Source organism: Daphnia magna, linkage group LG9 (assembly GCF_020631705.1).
Source record: "Daphnia magna isolate NIES linkage group LG9, ASM2063170v1.1, whole genome shotgun sequence".
NCBI classification, from domain to species: domain Eukaryota; kingdom Metazoa; phylum Arthropoda; class Branchiopoda; order Diplostraca; family Daphniidae; genus Daphnia; species Daphnia magna.
Window position 1 is genome coordinate 8,221,234 of NC_059190.1, and position 14,107 is coordinate 8,235,340.

Genomic DNA, 14,107 nt, shown 5'->3' on the forward strand with positions numbered 1-14,107 from the left:
AGCAGCCATACCTGCACCACAATCAACACGCCTTCCCCAAAGGCAAATAAAACATTTTAAAGGAGATATCCTTGAGTGGACGTCATTCTGGGAGAGCTTTAACGCCTCCATCCATTCGTCCACAATGTCGGACGTCCAAAAATTCGACTATCTCAAAGAATATCTCAAGGGGGAAGCATACTTGTGCGTGGAAAACTTGGAACTGACTGCAGCAAACTACAACATCGCTATTGCTGAATTGAAAAGGGTCTATGCCAAACCAAAGGCCCTCATTCAAACCCATCTATGCAAATTTGATAACCTGGCTCCTGTTAAGTCTATGACAGACGTATCGGCTCTTCGAAGACTTCAGCTCACCGTCCAGTCGCACATAAATGCCTTGGAGACACTCGGAGTACAAAAAGACACCTTTGGAGGACTCCTTGGCACAAAATTAATGAAATTGCTTCCTGCAGAATTGCAGAAAGAATGGCCGAGTTCCGATGCAAACGACATCACCGACATCACAGCCCTGCTGAATTTCATCAGGGATCAAGTCGACGCTGCTGAAAGGTATAGCCGATGGAAATCGGAAACGGTAAAAACACCACAGCAGACGACAACAACCACACCGGCGAAACAGCCACCAGCTGCTACAGCCTCTCAACTGGCGATTGGAGCTAGATCCCAACTAGCTCCACAAACCAGAAGATATTCAAAACAAAGCACACAGCCATCAAATACACCACCAGGACGACAAGACCACTTCATCGTCCGACAATGCACAAGACCGTGCATTTTCTGTGGGGAAATACACTACCCCACGGTTTGTCCAGTAAACCTCAAGGACAAAAAGGCCATCATCGCCAGGCAGAAAAGGTGCGTCAGATGTTTCAGCCCTAATCACGAAACTTCAAACTGCCCCACCAACTACTTATGCAAACACTGCCAGGCGACACACCACACCGTCCTCTGTGACAAAAAGGTGACAAGATTTGCACACACCGGAAACAATGCCTCAACGAACGTCATGGCATCTGTCTCCAGTGCAAACACCTACGGCGATCTCGTGGTGAAAACGGCAACGGTGTTGGTGGTAAGCCCAAATGGTAAAGAAACCAGGGCAATATTATTCATTGATGATGGCAGCCATAGATCCTGGGTCACCAGATCTATTTCGAAATCGCTGAATTTGAAGATAGTGGCCGTGGAAAATATCGGGACGAGAGTCTTCAAACAAAGGAAACCCAATCCAGTAGAGCAAATCAACGCAGTGGAATTGGCAGTTCGGGGCACCTGGAAAGGAGCCCCTCTCGTCAAAATAACAGCCCTGGAAACGGACTACATCGGAGACACTGGACCCTACTCCCACACGGCATTCGCAAGACACCTGTGGTTGGAAGACGAAAAAATGACTGACGACAGGTTTGAAACCAACAGCCAAGAAAAAGAAGTCGGCCTTTTAATCGGAGTCGACCAAATGTTTGAGATCATTCCTAACGAACCGGCTATCCAAAGTCCGTGCGGCCTTAGAGCATACAACACAAAACTAGGTCGCATGATAGCTGGACCTTCGAAGGAAAAAAGATCGAAAAAAGAAAATGCAATAATCCAGCAAATGCTACAATGCAGTAGCTTTTCCAATCATCAGACAGTATCATCGTACGCAGCCAGATGTCTCGATTCAGAATTTTATTTTACAATTCCCTCCGAAGATATGGACGTAATGGAAGCCGGCAACGAGGCCAAAAAGTTTTCGCCCGCTCAGCCGAGGCCTATGGAAGAAATTTCCAGTCAAGCGCTCAACCATACCTCCAAAAACAAAAAGGAAAAACGGAAAATTGTAAAAGAAGAATTGAAGCGGCAAACGGACTTTGACTTATCTCTGTTCTGGAAGCTGGAACATTTTGCCATTTTACACGATTGTGATGCAGTGGAGCCAGACGATGCTCTCAGCTCCTTTGGCGACAAAATCACCCGTCAAAAAGATGGGCGATACTGCAACCCAATCCCGTGGAAAACGGACAAATGGAGGCTAGAAAAGAATTTCCTGATGGCAAAAGGAAGACTGGAGAGTCTATTGAAAAGACTCAAAAGAACACCAGAGCTTCTATCAGCCTACCATAAGGAAATAGACCAGCTTCGCGTCCAAAACTTCGTAGAGGAGGCAGACCAGACTACAAAGGACTCCACACTTATCTGCCACACCATCCTGTCATCCGACAGGACAAAAAATCCACGAAGATTCGACCGGTATTCGACGGGGCGGCAAAATCGAAGTATGGCCCAAGCCTCAACGATGTCTTGGAAACCGGCCCGAACCTAAACCCCGATCTGCTAGCCGTCTTAATGCGATTCCGTTTGAACAAAATCGCATGGATAGCAGACATTGAAAAAGCTTTTTTAAACATCGCCCTGCATCCTGAAGATGCCGAAGCTGTCAGATTCCTGTGGATCACGGAGCCAGAAACGCCAAATTCGCCTCTAGTGGCATACAAGTGGAAACGAGTCCCATTTGGGCTCAGCTCCAGCCCATTGTTGCTGCGAGCTACCCTAAACAAGCACCTAGACGGCATGGAATCAATCTACTCCACCACAGTAAGACAGCTCAAGGAGCAAATTTATGTTGACGACTACCTTGGAGGCGCCGACAACATCTCCACAGCCAAAACCAGGATACAGGAGACAAAACTCAACATGCGAAGTTGGGTCACCAATGACAAAACAGTTCACAAATTTCTCAGTGAAAAGGGGCTCATCAACCCCATAGTGAAAATTTTTACTCAGAAACTTGAAGACGGTCAGCCTAAGGTCCTAGACATTCGATGGGATACCGAATCCGACACCTTCCAATTCGATCCCGCACCTATCATCGAAGCTGCGACGGAATTGGGAGAACTAGTGACCAAAAGAAATATTTTAAGAATATCGGCAAGAGTATTCGATCCCATTGGGTTTCTAGCACCCACAACGCTTCTGCTGAAAATAATCTACCAGAAACTTTGGGAAGCCGAAATTGACTGGGATGTGGAAGCGCCTCCTAAAATACGGAAGACATGGATAGCAGCCATGATTGGGTTGAACGAGTTTGCCAACTTAAAAATCCCACGTTGGATAGGCTACTCGAAAAGGGTCATAAAAAATGCAGAAATTCATGTCTTCGGCGACGCATCCGAGGCCGCTTATGGAGCCGTTGCCTACGCAAGGCTACAAAGCAAAAACGGCGACACAGTCATCCATTTTCTTGCTAGCAAGACAAAAGTGGCGCCTCTCCCAAAGAAAAAAGTCACCTTACCAAGATTGGAGCTATTAAGCTCACTTCTGGCGGCACGATTGGGAGAAAAACTCAAGAACTTTCTCCACATCGAATCGTGGCGAACTATATTCTGGACTGACTCTCTAGTGGCACTTGGCTGGATCCGAGGAGACACCAACAGGTGGAAACCATTCGTCAGGAACCAAGTCGAAGCAATTAAAATACTTTCTGGTCCAAATTCTTGGCGGCACTGTCCAGGCGTCCAAAATCCTGCGGATCTCGCCTCGCGGGGAGTGCCAGCCGTAACGCTGGTACACTTCGAGCTATGGTGGAACGGACCATCATGGCTGAAAGAAGACGAAGCCAAATGGCCAGATTCAACGCCCGAGGTAGAAGAACCCAGTGTCCATGAAAGAATCGAAGCGGAAGCAAAATCAAAAACCGTCACCATGTCGGTAGCTTCCGTGGAGCCAGCCACTCCAGTGGAATGGCATCTGGATCGAATTACGTCTTGGAATCGACTACTCAGAAGAACTGCTTGGATACTGAGATTCGCCTCCAAAAACCGCCCCACAAACGCCACACAAGTGAAGACTCCAATCAAGACAGGAGACGGAAAACAGATAATGGTAGAACATCTAAAAGTAGAGGAACTGACGAAGGCGGAGCTACTTATTTATAGGCAGCTCCAAAAAGAAGCCTTTCCCAAGACGTTTCAGGATCTGCAAGAAGGGCGGCAACCGCACCATAAGGAGAAAATTGCCGCACTCCGACCCGTGTGGGACGCAAGAGACAAGTTGATTAGAATAACAGGAAGAGTAGAGCTAGCGCTAAGAGACAGGGAGATTGAACCCGCCATCTTGCTTCCCGCTCAACATCCAGTCGTCAAACTAATCATCCAAGATCGACACGTCTCGCTAAAACACGCTGGAGTTAAAACCACCCTATCGGATCTAAGAGAACGTTTTTGGATCTTCAAAGGACGCCAACAGACCAAATCAGTCTGGCACGCCTGCGTCAAGTGCCAACGGCTATCTTCACCGCCATTCAGAGAAATAGCTGCACCTCTACCGATTAATCGACTGAAACAAGCGAAAGCCTTCGAAATCACGGGTGTTGATTTCGCAGGGCCGCTATATTACAAACACCCAACATTGCGTAAGAAACGCAAGCAAATGGATCCTACATCCTCCACGGATCCCTCGTCAACGGATGGTTCGGCTTTGGAGCCTACGGTAGAGCCTCCAGCGATGGAGCCCATTGAAGAACCTCCAACCACAGAACCAACGGAGGAAAATGAAGAAAATCTACAATTGGAGGAATCCTCAGCCAAAAAGAAAGGCACAATTAAACAGCCAAAGAGCTATGCCTGCCTATTTACTTGTGCTGTAACGAGGGCCGTCCATCTGGAACTAACAAAAACGATGTCCGCGCGCGACTTCCTCCTCGCATTTCGAAGATTTTCCGCCAGGAGGGGTAGCGTCTCCATCATGTATTCGGACAATGCCCAAACATTCAGATGCGTCTCGAAACACTTGAAAATCTTAAGATCCGACCCAGCGATCCACGACCTTCTGGCAATGCGGAAAACTGAATGGATTTTCTCGGCCAGCCTAGCCCCATGGTGGGGAGGGTTCTGGGAGCGCATGGTGCGGACGATGAAGGTTTTGTTGAGACGCTCCAATGGTCGTGCATGTCTGGAATACGACGAGCTAGAGGTTAGTCTCATTGAAACCGAGAGCGTGGTGAATGCACGGCCACTCACCTACGTGGCAGAAGGGAGTGACGACCCGCTCCCCATCACCCCGAACCAGTTTCTCAACAATAGGCGTTCGAACTGCACTCCGCCGGAGCCAGCCGAAAACCTCATGGCTCCCGACGCAACCAATTTGAAACTGCTGGAAATGGATCGTCAACGTAGGGAGTATGTCAGCGATATCTGCGAACGATTTGTGACGGACTACTTTCTCCAAATCGACAAGTTCCACTGTAAAGGAGGACCCGGCCGCAAGATCCGGGTAGGAGAAGTTGTCATCATTCACGATGACAACACCAAGCGCCCTATGTGGACGATAGGAGTAGTGAAGGAGGTAATCACTAGCAGAGACGGGTTGATCCGTTCGGTTATGGTCAAGACGCCGAACGGGAACCTTATCAACCGTGCCATTCAATCGTTACACCCCTTAGAGCTACGTGAGGATCAGCCGGACGACGTCGAAATTCCACCTACGCCAGAGTTGGAATTGGAACCAGAAGAAGCAACTCCACCCGTGGCCGCCGCAGATCCAGTCGAGCAGGAAGAGCCGTGGACCACGGGCTCTGGTGGGGAGTGTGTTGGGAATATACTTCGTTCCCAACATCCGACAACACGAGCTGGAAGACGGACGCGACTTCCATCACGTTTTATTTCATATGATTTGGGTGACCCTCGCTAGGAGGCCACCATGTTACAATTTATTTTGTGTAGCCCCACCCCTCGGCCTACCGTCCGGAAAATGTACAGGGCAAATCGCAGTTAGTTACTGAATATACCTCACACCTTCAAGACAACAGCCAGTGCTCGCGTGTGTTCTTTATTTCATCGTTACATTTTCATCTTTACTAAGGTAAGCTCAGTCACGGGCTGAACTAAAACTTTACAAGTGGTTCTATGGTGTAATAGTTAGTACTTCAGATTCTGACTCTGACAATCTGAGTTCAAATCTCGGTAGAACCTTTATTATCGTACCGTGGTATTTCTTGTTTTACATGCAGCATTTAGAAACCAACCAGCTCTTACAGAGATTGACTGTTAGTGGAAAAATTTAGTTAGTTTACTTAATACTGCCCCGAGTGAGGTTCGAACTCACGACCTCGAGATTATGATACTCGCGCGCTGCCTACTGCGCTATCGAGGCATGTATATGTATTCAACACATTCGATCGAGAAACAATCCTATGATACCGTGAACTCTTTACTACCTAAATGAATAAACAACTTAATTTGTCAGCACGCGCAACTAAAATCTGGTGATCTGTACCAAGAGTAGAAAATCCCATAGTTCATGTGAAATAAATAAATGAATAATATGCTTTCAGTATTTGATGTCCAATTATTTTGTTAACACGGCTTAAACTCTGTGCGTTTTCCCTGAACGAAACCTGTTAGGTAGGTGGTGTTCTGCCGTGTTAGGCCATCTTGTGAAGGACTCAGAAACCAAGCCACTAGCGCACTTGACATTCTACCGGTAGATGGCGTATCCAGAATGTCACAATAGCAGACGGAAAACAACAATTGTAAATTGTTCGAGTGAAACGAAAAACAATTGTAAATTGTTCGAGTGAAACGAAGAACAATTTTGATTGTTGTGTGAATAAAAAGTGAAGACATTGACTGTGTTGACCTTGTTTTATTAGCTTATTCTTAGCAAACAAAGGAGGGGTAACCAAAACAAAAAAAGGTGGCGCCCTCTTTGTGGGTGGGCGTACTTTAACTATTCAGTATTAAAAAGCAGAAAAGAAGGATAATTCAAATTCCGGCCCGGCTTGATTCATTTCATCTGATTATTGTTGTTATTGTTGTAGAATCTGTACTTGTTGTTCTTGTTGTGGCTGGAGTCTTTGCTTCTGTATCCTTGGTTATGGTATCTGTCGAAAATAACCAGAAATTGGTATTAACGAATAAAGTGCCGGGTGGGTGGGAGTATAGACAGTCAATGTCTTCACTTTTTATTCACACAACAATCAAAATTGTTCTTCGTTTCACTCCAACAATTTACAATTGTCATGTAAATTACGTTCGACATTGACTGTGGCTTCAAAGCACATCACGGACAATCCAAGGGAGGAATGAATATATTAAAATAAACAATGATGAGGGATTCTATTAAAACCTATTCTTCCGAGTCCGAGTCATGGAGGACCGATTAGCCTACTACATTTCTATCAACATTGACGTCTCTCTGATAGAATTTGGGAAAGGTTGATTCTCTGGCCCAATGACCCTGATTTAAAATGGATTTCAGCGGTACTCCATTTGCGAGGGCCTTCGAGCCGGCCGCCCCTCGAGTTGAATGCGAGCTAAAGACGCTAGTATCAATTCCGCTTTCTCGAAGTTGGTCCTTAATCCATCTGCCGATTGTTGAGCTTGTCACCGGTTTGTGAGGTTTTGTAGAGCCAATGAATAAATGACTCCTGTTCGCCTCGTTTCTTAGAGACGCTGTTTTGGCGATGTAGGTGTCGATACTTTGCACCGGGCAGATTGCTGGGTTTTGGGGCCATGACTGGATAAAAATCTGATGCAGAGGGCCTGATCGTTGAGATTTCCTAGGATTGCCTAACGTAAAGGAAATTTGCAAATCTGAAAGGTTAATTGAGGGTAGTTGGATAGAAGCAATCTCTCCTCCTCTTAACATTGTTGTCAGAGCTATTAACGTGGCCGCCTTTCTTGAGATTTAGATAAGAGATGGATCGATGGCTACCGATACATCGAAGAAGGCCAGCACGATGGATGGGTCCCAGGTTGTGACGTATCTTGGCTTCGGAGGCTTTTGATTATAAATTCCTCTCATTAGCTTGACCACTAGAGGTTTTTTGCCTATATCTGCTATATTATTTGGCCCCATGCAGAGTGTAGATGATAACATTAAACGCTTGATATTTACCGAGCTGTAGCTTTTTCCTTCTGAGAAATATTCGGCCAGGAAGCTTAAAACGTCGTTGACAGTAGCAGACATGGAATGGACACCCCGTTTGATACACCAAGAGTTCCAAGCGTTCCACGCTGATTGATATGCAGCTTGTGTATTGAGTCTTGCTGCACCCAGCAAGAGTTCAATAACATTCTTCGGAAGGCCTCTGCTTTCGAGGCTACTCCGGAGAGCTTCCATGCGATTAGTCTGATTGATGAGCTCCTCGTCAGCTGATGCTGGTCCCCCATTGGGAATGTAAGCAGTCCCTCCTTGGGGAAGAGAAGCCTGGGTATCTCCACCGTCATTTCCATAAGGGCCGGGAACCAATGTTGACTTGGCCAGTATGGAGCTATTAAAATTACTTCCGCCTATTCCCGCCGAATGTTCGATAGGCAGAACGGGATCATGTTGAAAGGGGGGAAGCAGTATCCCTTCAGATTCTTCCACCGGAAGGAGAACGCATCCGTTCTCCACGCTCCTGGTTGCGGAAAACGGCTGACAAATTTGGGCAATTGTGCGTTCCAGCAACTGGCAAAAAGATCCACCTCCAGCTTCCATGTCGTCCGGATTATGTTGAATGTCTGAGAATCCAGCTTCCAGTCTCCCGACGTAAGTGGTCTCCTCGACTCTGTATCAGCCAACATGTTAGAACGGCCCGGGATAAAAACGGCAGTAAGAGATAAATTCCTGATTTCACACCAATGTGTTATTTGCAGAGCAATCTCGCACAGCTCCTTAGATTTGGAGCCACCAAGCCTGTTGATATAGCTAACAGCCGATGTATTGTCTACTTGCATTACGACTGAGGTGTTCGATGCCGTTTCAGTGAAACATTGAAGCGCCCTAAGTGCCGCCAGCAACTCGAGATAATTTATGTTTCTCGTTTTCTTTCTCTGTCCATGGACCACCCGTTCTTGAATCAAGAAAAACTGCTCCCCACCCCGTGAGCGAAGCATTTGAATAAATTGATATTTCTGGAGAGAGAAATATGATTGGTTGGCCGGATATGTAGTCAGCACCTGATATCCACCATTCTAAATCCTTTTGTTCGTCCGAAGAGAGATAAAAGGAGGCATCTAAGTTTCCTTTTGCCTTTCTGGAATACGAAATATGAAAAAGTTGTAGGCTGCGATAGTGGGCCTGCGCATAACTCACCGCCGCTGCCGCCCAGTTCATGTTACCTAAGATTCTGGCCATCTCTCTTAGAGAAATCTTGTTTTTCTTTACATATTTCCTGCATAGATCTTTAATGTCCGAAATCTTTTTGTCTGGCAGACTGAGCTTCATGGTTATAGTGTTGATGGAGAGACCTAGATATTCTAAGATCTGGACCGGGTCTTCTACGGATTTTTCCGAGCTGATGACAAAACCGAGTGATTCCAGTGTCTTTTTTGTCAAGGCCACTGCTGACTTTGCTGCTAGTAGTGAACTGGCTATGATTAAAATATCGTCAAGGTAAATGACTAGGCGTAGCCCGTTCTTTCTAAGGTATGCAACCACTACCCTCAAAAGCTTGGTGAATGCCCAAGGCGCGGAGCTTAATCCAAAAGGTAAGGCAACAAACTCATAACAAGATTCCCGCCATACGAAACGTAAAAATTTTCTGTGACCTTCAAACACTGGGACTGTCAGATAGGCGTCTTTTAGGTCTAGTTTAGCTAACCAATCCCCTTTCCTAACGGTGTATCTGATGGTGCTAATTCCTTCCATCTTAAATGGATGCTCGACTAGAAATTTGTTTAAGTTCTTGAGGTTGATGATTGGCCGATGCCCACCTGTCTTTTTCGGAATAAGAAAAATGCTACTTATAAAGCACGGCCCGACTGCTTTGACTGTGGCACCCTTCTTGAACAAGGAAACGATTTCTTGGTCACAGAGTTCCTTTTGCTGATGAGACATTACGGCATAGGTAGGAGCATGAGACTGATACTGGTCCGATAAAAACTCCAATTCAAAACCTCTACACACTGTCGCTAGGATCCAAGGGTCTTGCGTCAGTTGAGACCATTCATGTGCGAATCGCGCAATACGGCCCCCAAAAGAATCGGAAAAAGCGAGTCTAGTTTGCACATACCGATTCTGAGCGTTACTTCCGGAAGATGTAGATGGTTTTGGTTGGTTGGGTGGTGGAGCTGCTGATTTCCCCGCTTGGTCGAGTTTGTTGAGGGTGTTGACTTGGTCCACCAGAGCATCCACAAATTTAGGACCGAAAAGAAGTTCGCCGCCCACTGGCAAGATACCTTTGTTGTCCAAAAGCCCGATGTTTTGAGGATATATCTGCGACAAAATGTTGCGGCGCCTGGTTGTAGTGACGTCGTTGTAGAGAACTGCCCACAATTAAAGAGCTGCACGAACCGCGAGCGTAATTTTTCTTGACTTCTTCTTCCTTCCTATGCGACTTGCTAAAAACATAAGAGGTTTTACTGCGTCGATTAGTTTGTAAGTCTGGTTTCGATACCCTTTTTCCAGTGGGTCGATGTTGTTCTTGGCTGCGGCTGAATTCTTTACACTCTTTAGACGAATATAAAACGCTTCGTCTAACGACGGGTTAGTTAACAAGCTTGAATTTTTCTTAATCTTAGGCTTGAAAATCTCTCTTGCTGACTTAGCTTTAGCTTCTCCTAAACCTAAAACTATCCATCTTGACAAACCTGTCGACTTGGTTTCGTTGAATTTAAATTTCACCGAGTAATCTCTGTCTTTTCTTGAAGAAGATGAACTTGACGAACTTGAACTTGATGAAGAGTCGGACGAACTAGAGCTTGAGTCCGACGACATGATGTTTGCTTAGCGATAGCTAAAGAAGATCTGAATAGTTAAAGTACGCCCACCCACCAAGAGGGCGCCACCTTTTTTGTTTTGGTTACCCCTCCTTTGTTTGCTAAGAATAAGCTAATAAAACAAGGTCAACACAGTCAATGTCGAACGTAATTTACATGACAATGTGACCGTGAGCCGAGAAGCAAACGCTGTTTTCATCTTTGCTGGTTTGCTACGATGACCGTTATTTTGAATCAAAGCAATGTAAGATTTTTTGTTTTTTGTTTGTTTGAAGGTTTCCCCATTTTGCGTGACATGGAGACCCTTATTTTCGACCAAGATAAAAAATTTTGAAAATTTGTGGGCTTCTTCATTTTTCGAGACATGGATAGCGTGATTTTGGATCAAGGTAATGTAAGACTTATTTGAAAATATGCGGGTTTCATAATTTGTCGTCGCATGATCAAAGAAACTACGTGGTGTTAATGTATTGAATAACATAGGCATGTATTACGTAGCCCGGTTAGCTCAGTTGGTAGAGCGCGGGACTTTTAATCCTGAGGTCGAGGGTTCAAGTCACTCATCGGGCGTAATTTGAAGAGTTTTCTTTCCAGCGAGTTCTCATTATCGGTGTTTTCGTTAAATTTGTATGTTATTGAAATCATCCGCTAACGCATTAGGGCTCAAGACTTCAACGTGGTGGAAGTAATCAGACGAGGTGACCGAGTGGTTAAGGTGATGGACTGCTAATCCATTGTGCATTAAAAAACTAAAAACTTAAACTAGAGGTTAATTTCGATGTCATAGTCAAGTGTACATCCTTGAGAAAACATTGATTGATGCATTCAATTAAGAAAGCCTCATTTGTTATAAGTAATTCTATGGTGTTTGATTATTCGTTAGTTGTGGTTCTATGGTGTAATGGTTAGCATTTCAGACCCTGACTCTGACAATCTGAGTTCAAATCTCGGTAGAACGTTTCATCGTTCAATTCCGTCATCATGCGTAATTTGAAGAGTTTTCTTTCCAGCGAAATCTCATTATCGGTGTTTTCGTTAAATTTGTATGTTATTGAAATCATCCGCTAACGCATTAGGGCTCAAGACCTCAACGTGGTGGAAGTAAACAGACGAGGTGACCGAGTGGTTAAGGTGATGGACTGCTAATCCATTGTGCATTGCACGCGTGGGTTCGAATCCCATCTTCGTCGGGAAACTTAAACAAGAGGTCAATTTCGATGCCAAAGATGTTTATCATAGTCAAGTGTACATCCTTAAGAAAATATTGATTGATGCATTCAATTAAGAAAGCCGCATTTGTTATAAGTAATTCTATGGTGTTTGATCATTCGTTAGCAGTGGTTCTATGGTGTAATGGTTAGCACTTCAGACTCTGACTCTGACATTCTGAGTTCAAATCTCGGTAGAACCTTTATTATAGTACCGTGGCATTTCTTGTTTTACATGCAGCATTTAGAAACCAACCAGCTCTTACAGAGATTGACTGTTAGTGGAAAAAATTTAGTTAGTTTACTTAATATTGCCCCGAGTGAGGTTCGAACTCACGACTTCGAGAATATGAGACTCGCGCGCTGCCTACTGCGCTATTGAGGCATGTATATGTATTGTCACGTAGTCAATGACCACGTTATGTGATACGGTATGCAATGCTACCGGACGTGTGACGTCAGTGTTCCCCCCCCCCCATATATAGTCCCCCGTGGTCGTGTATCAGGGGGCAGTCTTAGTCTTGTGAACCGTCAATACAACATACTGTTACATGGTGGAGATGCAGAACCTCCGGTAAGTCTCTTTTGTGGTTGTGTTTCTGTTCGATTCTGTGCTGCGGAGGCGGTGGCTGTCAGGGACCCCTGAGAGTCGACGACCCAACTGTTTTTAGCACTTAAAATTGTTGGGGTACGGGGTCACGGCTCCGACCGTAGGGCAATCGGATGAATTATAACGAAGGAGAGACGCCGGGGGGATAACGGTGAAAAGGGCTAAGGCGGGGCAGACGGGTTCATTGAGGGAACGTGGATAGCGGAAACCGTGAGCCGAAGAGTTCGGCAAGAAGCGGAGAAGTGACCGTGAGCCGAAGTGTTCGGCAAGAATCGGGGCAGTGAACCGTGAGCCGAAGTTTTCGGCAAGAAGCGGAGAAGTGAACCGTGAGCCAAAGTTGTTGGCAAGAAGCAGAGAAGTGAACCGGGAGCCGAAGAGTTCGGCAAGAAACAGGCGGTGCGAGGATTGCGGGAAGTAGATGATGGGAGAGGAGGACGTAAGGAGCGGGTAGAGAATCCGAGACGCTCGGGGACGGTTCGTGGCACGGGGTAGTTGGGGGATACCCGAGATCGGGAGTGCATCCCAGGGGCGGGCGAGGACGCGCAGTCGACCGTTGAGGGAAAGCGGAACGGAAGAGCGAGGAGAAATAGAGGACGGAGCTAACGAACCCCAACAGGAGCAGCGACCGGCATCCGTTCGGCAGGAGTATCATCTCACATTCAGTGAGGAGGAAACTGAGCGGTGGGAGGTCGCCGAAGAGGAAGAAGGATCAGGAGAACACGGAGAAGAGCAGCCAGAGAGGGATTTCACGGATTTGAGAAGAAGATCATCGTATATCAGTAGCTACATCCGGGGATTCAGAGCAGCTCAACAGCAAGTGGGCCAAAGACACGCGATGGCCGCACAGATAAAATTCCAATCCCCACCCACCTTCGGGGGGACGGACGGGGAAGACGTCGTGCAGTGGATGCATCGATACGAAAGAATCGGGAGATATAATCGATGGGGAGATGAAGAACTTCGCGACCACGTGGAGCTGTCGCTGTCCGGGGCGGCGCAGAAGTGGTACTCATACAAAGAGGCCGCGGGACAACTAGCAGCCGAATGGGAGGATGTTGCAGGACCGCCAATTGTACCAGGAGTTAAAACACAGCTGTTGGAGCAATTCAAGCCAGTCAATCAGAATCGATTCAATGTAGCGAAACTGAGAGAACGCAAACAAGGAATCGAGGAATCCACGATCGAGTATTTTTACGACATCCTGGATTTATGCCGCAGAGTAGACCCGAATATGTCCGAAGCTACGAAATTGGTGCACCTATGGAGAGGACTCAAGCCAAGTTTACTAGAGAAATTCTGGAGTTTGAAACCCAACTCATGTGACGAATTCCTTCAAGAAATTAAGCGGTATCAGGAAATGACTTCCCGAGCAAGACACGAGGAATGGGCGATGGGCGTGGTCGGAAAACAAACCCCAACGGCGGGATGTGAGAGAATGGATCGAATAGAAAAATTGCTAGAGGGACTGATGGGAGCCGTTGCATTAAGGAACGCATCAGGGGCAGCCTCACAGCAAGGAGAAAGAGCGGAGAGTCAACAGTATCGGTCGGATAACCGATCAATACTGAATTGGACTTCGGATGGGGAACCTATCTGCAGCAGAT

At 46.3% G+C, this 14,107-nt stretch overlaps 1 non-coding gene and 1 pseudogene across 1 annotated transcript; one reads left to right on the forward strand and one right to left on the reverse strand.

The window, feature by feature from the left end:
• Nucleotides 1-7,668: 7,668 nt before the first annotated feature.
• LOC116930481 lies at nucleotides 7,669-10,724 on the reverse strand (annotated as a pseudogene).
• Nucleotides 10,725-11,793: 1,069 nt separating this feature from the next.
• On the forward strand, nucleotides 11,794-11,875 carry Trnas-gcu. Its single transcript has one exon. It is a non-coding gene; the product is annotated as a tRNA-Ser (tRNA).
• The last annotated feature ends 2,232 nt before the right edge of the window (nucleotides 11,876-14,107 follow it).